We start from the raw sequence: 9397 nt of genomic DNA, 5'->3' as shown, positions 1-9397 counted from the left end.
ATAGCCTGTGTACTACAACACGTTATTACTGTTATTGCTCCCTCCAGTGGTCTGTATGTGCGCTTCAACAAGATTTTATTGTTATTGCTCCCTCCAGTGGTCTGTATTGTGCGCTACAACAAGATTTTATTGTTATTGCTCCCTCCAGTGGTCTGGACTGTATACTACAACAAGCTGTTGTAGTATAAAGTCCAGACGGAGACCATTGCTCCCTCCAGTGGTCAGTATTGTGCACTACAAAAAAGTTATTACTGTTATTGCTTCCTTCAGTGGTAAAGACTGTGTACTACATCCAGCTGTTACTGTTATTGCTCCCTCCAGTGGACAGTATTGTGCACTACAACCAGCTGTTACTGTTATTGCTCCCTCCAGTGGTCTGTATTGCGCACTACAACCAGCTGTTACTGTTATTGCTCCCTCCAGTGGTCTGTATTGTGCACTACAACCAGCTGTTACTGTTATTGCTCCCTCCAGTGGACAGTATTGCGCACTACAACAAGCTGTTACTGTTATTGCTCCCTCCAGTGGTCAGTATTAGGGATGTCCCGATACCGATACTAGTATCGGTATCGGTACCAATACCAAGCATTTCCCCGAGTACTTGTACTCGGGGGGAAATGCTCCGATACCTCACCCAAAACCTAGGAAGCCAGAGTGATCGGTGCGGCAGGGGAGATGCAAGTCTTCTCCGTGCAGTCTTCTCCACCCCGTGCTCCGTGTGCTGCCTTCTCCCCCCCCCCGTGCTCTGTGTGCTGCCCCCCCCCCGTGCTCCGTGTGCTGCCCCCTCCGTGCCGTCTTCTCCCCCCTCCGTGCCGGAGGTAGGAGCCACTAAATCCGGCTCCTACCTTTTCCGAATGAACAGAGTCAGTGATCATTGACTCTGTCCATTCAAATAACTGAGCATCGTAACCTGTGTTTACGATGCTTCAGTTTATGAATGGAGAGAAGATTCTCTCCATTCATTTTAGCAGAGGCTGCTGAGAAAGGGACTGGGGAATCTGTGTCCTTAGTCCCTTTCTCTGTCTCAAAGGGGAGATGACAGAGGTCTAGTAAGACCCCTGATATCTCACCAAAGCCCCCCCCCAACAGGGCTGATTAAAAAAATAAAATAAAAAAATTGCAATAAATAATTAAAAAAATAAAAATAAAAAATAAAATGTAAATAATAATAATAAAAAAAACACACACTGACAACCCCCCCCCCCCCCCTAAAAAAAAGTTAAAAAAAATACTGCCACTGTCACATGACATTAAAAAAAGTATTGGTATTCGGTATCGGCGAGTACTTAAAAAAAAGTATCGGTACTTGTACTCAGTCTCAAAAAAGTGGTATCGGGACACCCTAGTCAGTATTGTGCACTACAACAAGCTGTTACTGTTATTGCTCCCTCCAGTGGTAAAGACTGTGTACTACAACAAGTTATTACTGTTATTGCTCCATCTAGTGGTCTGGACAGTGCACTACATCCAGCTGTTACTGTTATTGCTTCCCTACAGTGGTTTGAACTGTGTACTACACTGAGTCTTAAATGTTTGCCCTGCGAGGGGCTTTATTAGCAGAAAACATGGAGACCTTAGAGGAATAATTGGGAATATTGGGAGCTGCCCTCCTGAGTCTACTGGGATAATGGTTCTGATAAACTAAACAGGATCCAATGCAATATGAAGAGGACCCGTCACACACAACAAGTCACCATTGCCCCGGGACAGACCGATAACAGGGACGTCACATTGGCACCGATGACACTCCCCCTTCATAGACCTGAGCACACAGGTCCTCTCCAATCTGCTACTATGTCATATGGAGGAATAATAATTCTCCATCCCGAGATTTCCCAATAGTGGATTGGAAACGATTGGAAATGATTGGAAATGATTGGAAATGATTGGATGTATCCTTTGTGTCCCCCCCCGATGATTGGACTCCGTTAGGTAGGAAGTGACTCCTCCGTAGATGAGATTGTATAATGATTGGATGTGTGTGGGCACCTTAAAGGGGAATTATCAAGGTTTTCAGTCATTTTATCTGAATTGTTTTTAAATCTTTAAAGGTTACATTGTTAAACTTTGTTGTTGTTTTTGTGTGTTTTTGTATTTTGTATATAAGTTGTTTTTATAAGATAAACATTTAAAGCTGAATTTGAATCTCCTTGTACTTTTCTGGTTCCCCTCCCCCACATCAATATACTAATAACGTTATTAACCACTTCCATACCGGGGGGCACTTATACACCTTCCCGCCCAGACCAATTTTCAGCTTTCAGCGCTGTCGCACTTTGAATGACAATTGCGCGGTCGTGCTACACTGTACCCAAACTACATTTTTATTATTTTGTTCCCACAAATAGAGATTTCTTTTGCTGGTATTTGATCTCCTCTGGGATATTTATTTTCTGCAAAAAATAAATAAAAAAATTACCGAAAATTTTGAAAAAAAAAAGTTTTTTTTGTTTCTGTTATAAAACATTGTAAATAAGTAAGTTTTCTCCTTCACTGATGGGCACTGATGGTACTGAACTGATGGGCACTGATGGGCACCGATGAGGTGGCACTGATGTGGTGGCATTGATGGGCACTAATATGCGGCACGGATAGGCAGCATGGATGGGCTTGGATAGGCGGCATGGGTGGGCACGGATAGGCGGCACGGATGGGCACGGATAGGCGGCACGGATGGGCACGGATAGGCGGCATGGATGGGCTTGGATAGGCGGCACGGATGGGCACGGATAGGCGGCACGGATGGGCACGAATAGGCGGCACGGATGGGCACGGATGGGCACTGATAGGCGGCACGGATGGGCACTGATAGGCGGCATGGATGGGCACCGATAGGTGGCACGGATGGGCATAGATGGGCACTATCGTATGTGTTGTACTAATGGATGCCAATCCGTGCCAAACAATGCCTGCCAATCAGTGATGCCCATTGTGGGCACTGATTAGCATCCATTGCGGCACTGATTGGCATCCATTTTTTGTGTCATTTTCATCCCTGGTGGTCTAGGGTGGCATCCTTTTTTTTGCATCCCTGGTGGTCCAGTGGGCATCCTCAGGGGGGCTGTGCCCATAATCAATCAGCACAAAACACCCCCTGTCACAGGAGCAGCCGATCGGCTCTCCTCTACTCACGTCTGACAGACACGAGTGAGGAAGAGCCATCAACGGCTTTTCCTATTTACATCGTGATCAGCCGTGATTGGACACAGCTGATCACGTGGTAAAGAGTCTCCGTGAGAGACTCTTTACCTAGATCGGTGACTGACACCCCGCAACACCGATCGCCGCGATGCGCGGCCCCGGTGGCGCGCAGCGGCTCAGAATCCTGAGGACGTCATATGACGTCCAGTCAGGATTCTACAACCACTTTGCCGACGTCAATCTGTCATTGGCGGGCGGCAAGTGGTTAAAGAAAAACGTTCTTTTCATTAGACCTGATGACGCCATCACTGGCAGATCGCGGCGGGTGGAAGGGGTTGTACCCATCTTCCCGAAAATAAAAGGGTAACGCCCACGTGCAATGCTGGGCCTCAGTGATTGGAAGAACCTGAAGAAAGGGGCGTGGCCGGGGACAGTCAGGCTGGGGAGGAAAGGGCTAGGTAATGCTGGACGGTGTCCTCCAGCCAGGAAATGGGGCGGGGCTCTGTCTGACTTGCTGCAGCTTCTAATGCACATTGTGAGAGGCTCACAGTGTGCGGCGACATCAGAGGAAGCCGTTTCTGTACAGGAGAGATGGATGGGAAGGATGGAGGTCAGATTCAATATATGGATTTGCAGAGCAGTAAAGGGTCAGGGGTGATGTTAGAAACCACATGGGCCCCGTACAGCCAATCTGGAAGCCCCTCCCCTCAGTTTACTATGTTTCCGTTATGAATGAACACAGTGGGAGATTGGTGGTGATCACTCATTGTGTTCATTCATGAAAGGAATGGGCTGGTAAATGTGACATATTCCCTTTCCCCCACTCTTCATCCTCAAGGATCCTATTGTGTGCTTGCAGCTGCCGGTGGGGAGGAGAGGAGGGAAGTCGGCAGCACTTCAGGGGTGGGGGGGGGGGCGCACATAAGAGTGCCTGAGCAATGGGGGGGGGGGGACATATGGTGCGCAGGGAGGGTGATTGATAGGGTGGGGGGGGGGATTACTGGAACCAATCCCATGTCAGGGCCCAGGCCAGCAGGAGGGCCCAGGCAGCGAGGGGGGGAGGGGATTACTGGAACCGATCCCCTGTATGGCTCTCTCTGCAGCAGCTGAAATCCGACTTCTTCTGCTTTTCTTCCTCTCCGGCTTTCAGCTGCTGCAGAGAGAGCCATACAGGGGATCGGTTCCAGTAATCCCCTCCCCCCCCCCCCCTCGCTGTGCTGATCACCCCCTTCCTCACATCCAACTCAGCCAGCTGCCTGGGCCCTCCTGCTGGCCTGGGGCCCCGACCAGGCAGACCGGTGCCACCCCCTCCCCCCCCCCCCTTATCCACGGCCCTGCAAAGGGTTATCATGAGATTGAAGAGCAGAACTCACCGCTGTTATCTCTGGGGTAGATTCAGGTAGATTTGCGCCCTCTTACGGAGGCGCAGCGTACCGTTTTTACGCTGCGCCTCCGTAAATTACGTGCGCTACGCTTCATTCACGAAGCAGTAGCTCCGTAATTTGCGTGTGCGCTCCGTAAAACTGGCCGGCGTAAGCGCGCGTAATTTAAATGATCCCGTAGGGGGCGTGGATCATTTAAATTAGGCGCGTTCCCGCGCCGAGCGTAGTGCGCATGCTCCGTCGGGAAACTTTCCCGACGTGCATTGCGGTAAATGACGTCGCAAGGACGTCATTTGCTTCAAAGTGGACGCCATTCACGATTCACTTACGCAAACGACGTAATTTTTAAAAATCGCGACGCGGGAACGACGGGTATACGTAACATTGGCTGCCCCTGCTAATAGCAGGGGCAGCCTTACGCAGAAACCGACGAACGCAAACGACGTAATCTGCGTACGCAGGGCTCGCGTACGGTTGTGAATCGGCGTTAGTATGCAATTTGCATACTCTACGCTGACCACAACGGGAACGCCACCTAGCGGCCTGCGTAAGAATACAGCCTACGATACGACGGCATAAGAGCCTTACTCCAGTCATATCTTAGGCTGCCGTCGGCGTATCGAGCTTTCTGAATCAGGAGCATTCGATACGCAGACGCAATTGCTTATTGAATCTTCCCCAGTGTGTTCCCTGCACTCTGATCACCAGGGCGCCTCTCCTGTTCCTCTCCTCCCCTGCACAGGTGGGCTGCATTGGTGGGCACAAGGCTGCATTGGTGGGCACAAGGCTGCATTGGTGGGCACAAGGCTGCATTGGTGGGCACAAGGCTGCATTGGTGGACACAAGGCTGCATTGGTGGGCACAAGGCTGCATTGGTGGGCACAAGGCTGCATTGGTGGGCACAAGGCTGCATGGTGGACACAAGGCTGCATTGGTGGGCACGGATACAGTTGTTGTTAATTCTGCATAAAACATTTATGTGTCATTTCATGAGATAATTTATGAGGGCGTGTTTAGGGGCGGGGCTGGGTGGGGCAACTGGTGGCGAGGAACCCTGGAGGCGGGGCTAGTAGCTCAGGACTTGAAATTTAGAGCCTTGCTGTATATTGTTACACATATTCTTTGTTTTCTGAATAAACATTGGGGGGGGGGGGGGGGTTTACTAAACTCAGAATCTGGTGCAGCTGTGAATGGCGGCCAATCAGCTTCTAGCTTCAGCTTGTTTCATGAAGCTTTGATTAGAATACCTGGAAGCTGATTGGTTCCTCTGCACAGCTGCACCAGATTCCGTAATTCTCCGCCATTTATAATATAATTGTGCGAGTCCAACGCTGAATCTCCTATCAATCCCTCCTCCAGATCCCTCGTCCCCTCCTCCAGGACTTCTCCAGAGCCTCTCCTGTCCTCTGGAACTCTCTACCCCAACCTGTCCGGTTATCTCCTACTCTGTCTACTGTAAGAGCCCTTTGGCACCGAGGCGCTGCAAAACGCCCTAAAACGCCTTCAGCACTATTACTGCGTTTTAGGGCGCTAGCGGCTAGCGAGTTTTTCCAGCGTTATTGAAGCGCGAGCAATTCCAGTCCCGCTGTCGTATATGCTCTTTTTTTTTTTTTGCATGTTTACACTTTTGGGAGATCATGTGACTTTTCTACCAGCTCAGAGCGGATTATCGGCGCTATTCCGGCGTTTTTACTGCGCTTTCAATTCGTTTCAATGGAGAGGGGCGTTTTTTTTTTCAGCGCCCAAAAAGCTGCTCCACAGATGCCGCTCTTGCAGGTCTTTTCTCAACGCCCCACCAGCGCAACGCCTCCATGTGAAAGGGTCCATTGAGAGGCATGGAGAGCGTTTTAAGGGCGCTATTTTTAACGCTAAAACGCTGTAAAAATGCTCCCGTGTGAAAGGGGGTCTTAGGTGACCCCTGAAAACTCCTCTCTCCAGGGAGGCCGGTCCCGCCCTCAGCTAACAACATCCCGATCATCCCTCACAGTCCCTCCCTTTTCTTCCACAAGCCCCTCCCCATTAGATTGTCAGCTCCCAGGATCAGGGCCTCTCCTAACCCTCTTTGTATCGAATTGTCTCCCTTTATATTGTAAAGTGCTGTGCAAACTGTTGGTGCCATATAAATCCCGTATCATAGGTGTGCGCACAGGGTGATTAGGGTGTGCCCAGGAAGACCCTAATCACCCTGTGCCTGGGCACACCCTAATCACCCTGTGCAGCACAGATTCCCCCCACTGCCCTGGTTCCCATCTGCCCCCCCCCCCCACACAGCGCTGCCACCTTCTCCTCTTCTATCGGCTCTTGCTGCTGCTGTGGATATTTTAGGAGTGGGGAAGGGGCCAGTAAATATGGCATTTACCAGCACCTTCCCTTTGTGAATGAACACAGCGAGGGATCGGCATCGTGTGTGTTTAGGCTTTCGGGTGCCCACACCCAGTGGCGTTGCTAGGGGGGGTGCGGGCCGCACCGGGTGACACCCACTAGAGGGGTGACACCATCCCGATTTAAAAAAAAAAAAAAAAAAAAAATTTTTTTTTTTTTTTTTTTTTTTTTAGCTGACATGACCAGAGATGCAGGGTGCTGTGTAATGTAAAGGGGTCCAGAGGTGCAGGGTGCTGTGTAATGTAAAGGGGTCCAGAGGTGCAGGGTGCTGTGTAATGTAAAAGGGGTCCAGAGGTGCAGGGGGTTGTGTAATGTAAAAGGGGTCCAGAGATGCAGGGTGCTGTGTAATGTAAAGGGGTCCAGAGGTGCAGGGTGCTGTGTAATGTAAAGGGGTGCAGAGGGCTGTGTAGTGTAAAAGGGTCCAGAGGTGCAGGGTGCTGTGTAATGTAAAGGGGTCCAGAGATGCAGGGTGCTGTGTAATGTAAAGGGGTCCAGAGGTGCAGGGTGCTGTGTAATGTAAAGGGGTGCAGAGGGCTGTGTAGTGTAAAAGGGTCCAGAGGTGCAGGGTGCTGTGTAATGTAAAGGGGTGCAGAGGGCTGTGTAGTGTAAAAGGGTCCAGAGGTGCAGGGGGCTATGAGATGTAAAGGGGTCCAGTGGTGCAGGGTGCTGTGTAATGTAAAAGGGGTCCAGAGGTGCAGGGTGCTGTGTAATGTAAAGGGGTGCAGAGGGCTGTGTAGTGTAAAAGGGTCCACAGGTGCAGGGGGCTATGTGATGTAAAGGGGTGCAGAGGTGCAGGCGGCTGTGTAATGTAAAGGGGTCCAGAGGTGCAGGGTGTTGTGTAATGTAAAGGGGTCCAGAGGTGCAGGGGGCTGTGTAATGTAAAAGGGGTGCAGTGATGCAGGGTGCTGTGTAATGTAAAGGGGTCCAGTGATGCAGGGTGCTGTGTAATGTAAAAGGGGTGCAGTGATGCAGGGTGCTGTGTAATGTAAAGGGGTCCAGAGGTGCAGGGTGCTGTGTAATGTAAAAGGGGTGCAGTGATGCAGGGTGCTGTGTAATGTAAAGGGGTCCAGAGGTGCAGGGTACTGTGCAATGTAAAGGGGTCCAGTGATGCAGGGGGCTGTGTAATGTAAAGGGGTCCAGTGATGCAGGGTGCTGTGTAATGTAAAGGGGTCCAGAGATGCAGTTGTGGAGAGGGGTACACAGTAGTAACAAAAAGATATTGAAGGATGCAGAGGTATGCAGGGGGCACAGTGGGGTGTTTTTACATTTTAACGTGGGGGGGGGGGGTGCCAGATATTGGATCTGCCCCGGGTGCCAAATGCTCTAGGTACGCCCCTGCCCACACCTATGTCCCTGGACTTCATCCAGACTGGCCCACTTTGACAGGTCTCTCCCATGGCGGCCGGACAACTCCCGCACCCCCCCCCCCCCGGCCACCCGCACCCCCTCCATAGATACGCCGCCTAATTGCTAAGTAGCGCCGGCGTATCTTCTTTCTGTATTCAGAAAGCTCGATACGCCGACATTAGCCTAAGATACCACTGGCATAAGGCTCTTACGCCGTCGTATCTTAGGGTGCATTCTGACGCCGGCCGCTAGGTGGCGCCCCCGTAGAAGTCAGCGTAGAGTACGCAAATTGCATACTCACGCCGATTCACAAACGTACGCGCGGCCGGCGCGTTCGTTTTTTACGTCGTTTGCGTACGTCGTTTTCGCCGTAAGGCTGCTCCTGCTATTAGGAGGCGCAGCCAATGCTAAATATGGAGGTCGTTCCCGCGTCGCGATTTTCAAAATTTGCGTCGTTTGCGTAACTCGTTCGTGAATGGTCGCTGGACGCCATTTACGTTCGCGTCGAAGCCAATGACGTCCTTGCGACGTCGTTTACCGCAATGCACGTCGGGAAATTTTCCCGACGGAGCATGCGCAGTACGTTCGGCCTAATTTAAATGATCCACGCCCCCTACGGGATCATTTCAATTGCGCGCGCTTACGCCGGCCCCTTTTACGAAACGCCGCCGCAAATTACGGAGCAAATGCTTCGTGAATGAAGCGTAGCTCCAGTAATTTACGGGAGGCGTAGCGTAAAAACGGTACGCTGCGCCGCCGTAGCAGTGCGCGCCCCTAGCTGAATCCACCCCAATCTCTTCTCCATCACTAGGAGTGTCTGTGTGCGCAGTGATCCCAGCGTTGTCCAGCGGGGGGCAGTGTGACTCTTATACAGTATCTCTCCATTGAAGCGTGTATAATGAGGTCGGTATCCTCCTGTGGGGGGGGGGGGAGGGGGTGTCAGCGCGTGCGGAGGGAAAATCTCTTCATTTCTGGAATAAATGATCCGTCTGCTGACTTTAATCAGTTTGGTTCCTGTCAGTCTCTCCGGCTCGCAGCCCTGGAAGACGATCGCCGTTACTCGCCGCGCACACGCCGATGGTGTGATGAGGACGCGGTTCGCTTCCGACATTCAGGATCCGGACACGGCGATGATTGGCAAACAA

Source organism: Rana temporaria (genome assembly GCF_905171775.1).
Source record: "Rana temporaria chromosome 2 unlocalized genomic scaffold, aRanTem1.1 chr2j, whole genome shotgun sequence".
NCBI classification, from domain to species: Eukaryota; Metazoa; Chordata; class Amphibia; order Anura; family Ranidae; genus Rana; species Rana temporaria.
The sequence above is the reverse complement of the archived record's forward strand: the minus strand, read 5'-3'. Positions refer to the sequence as shown.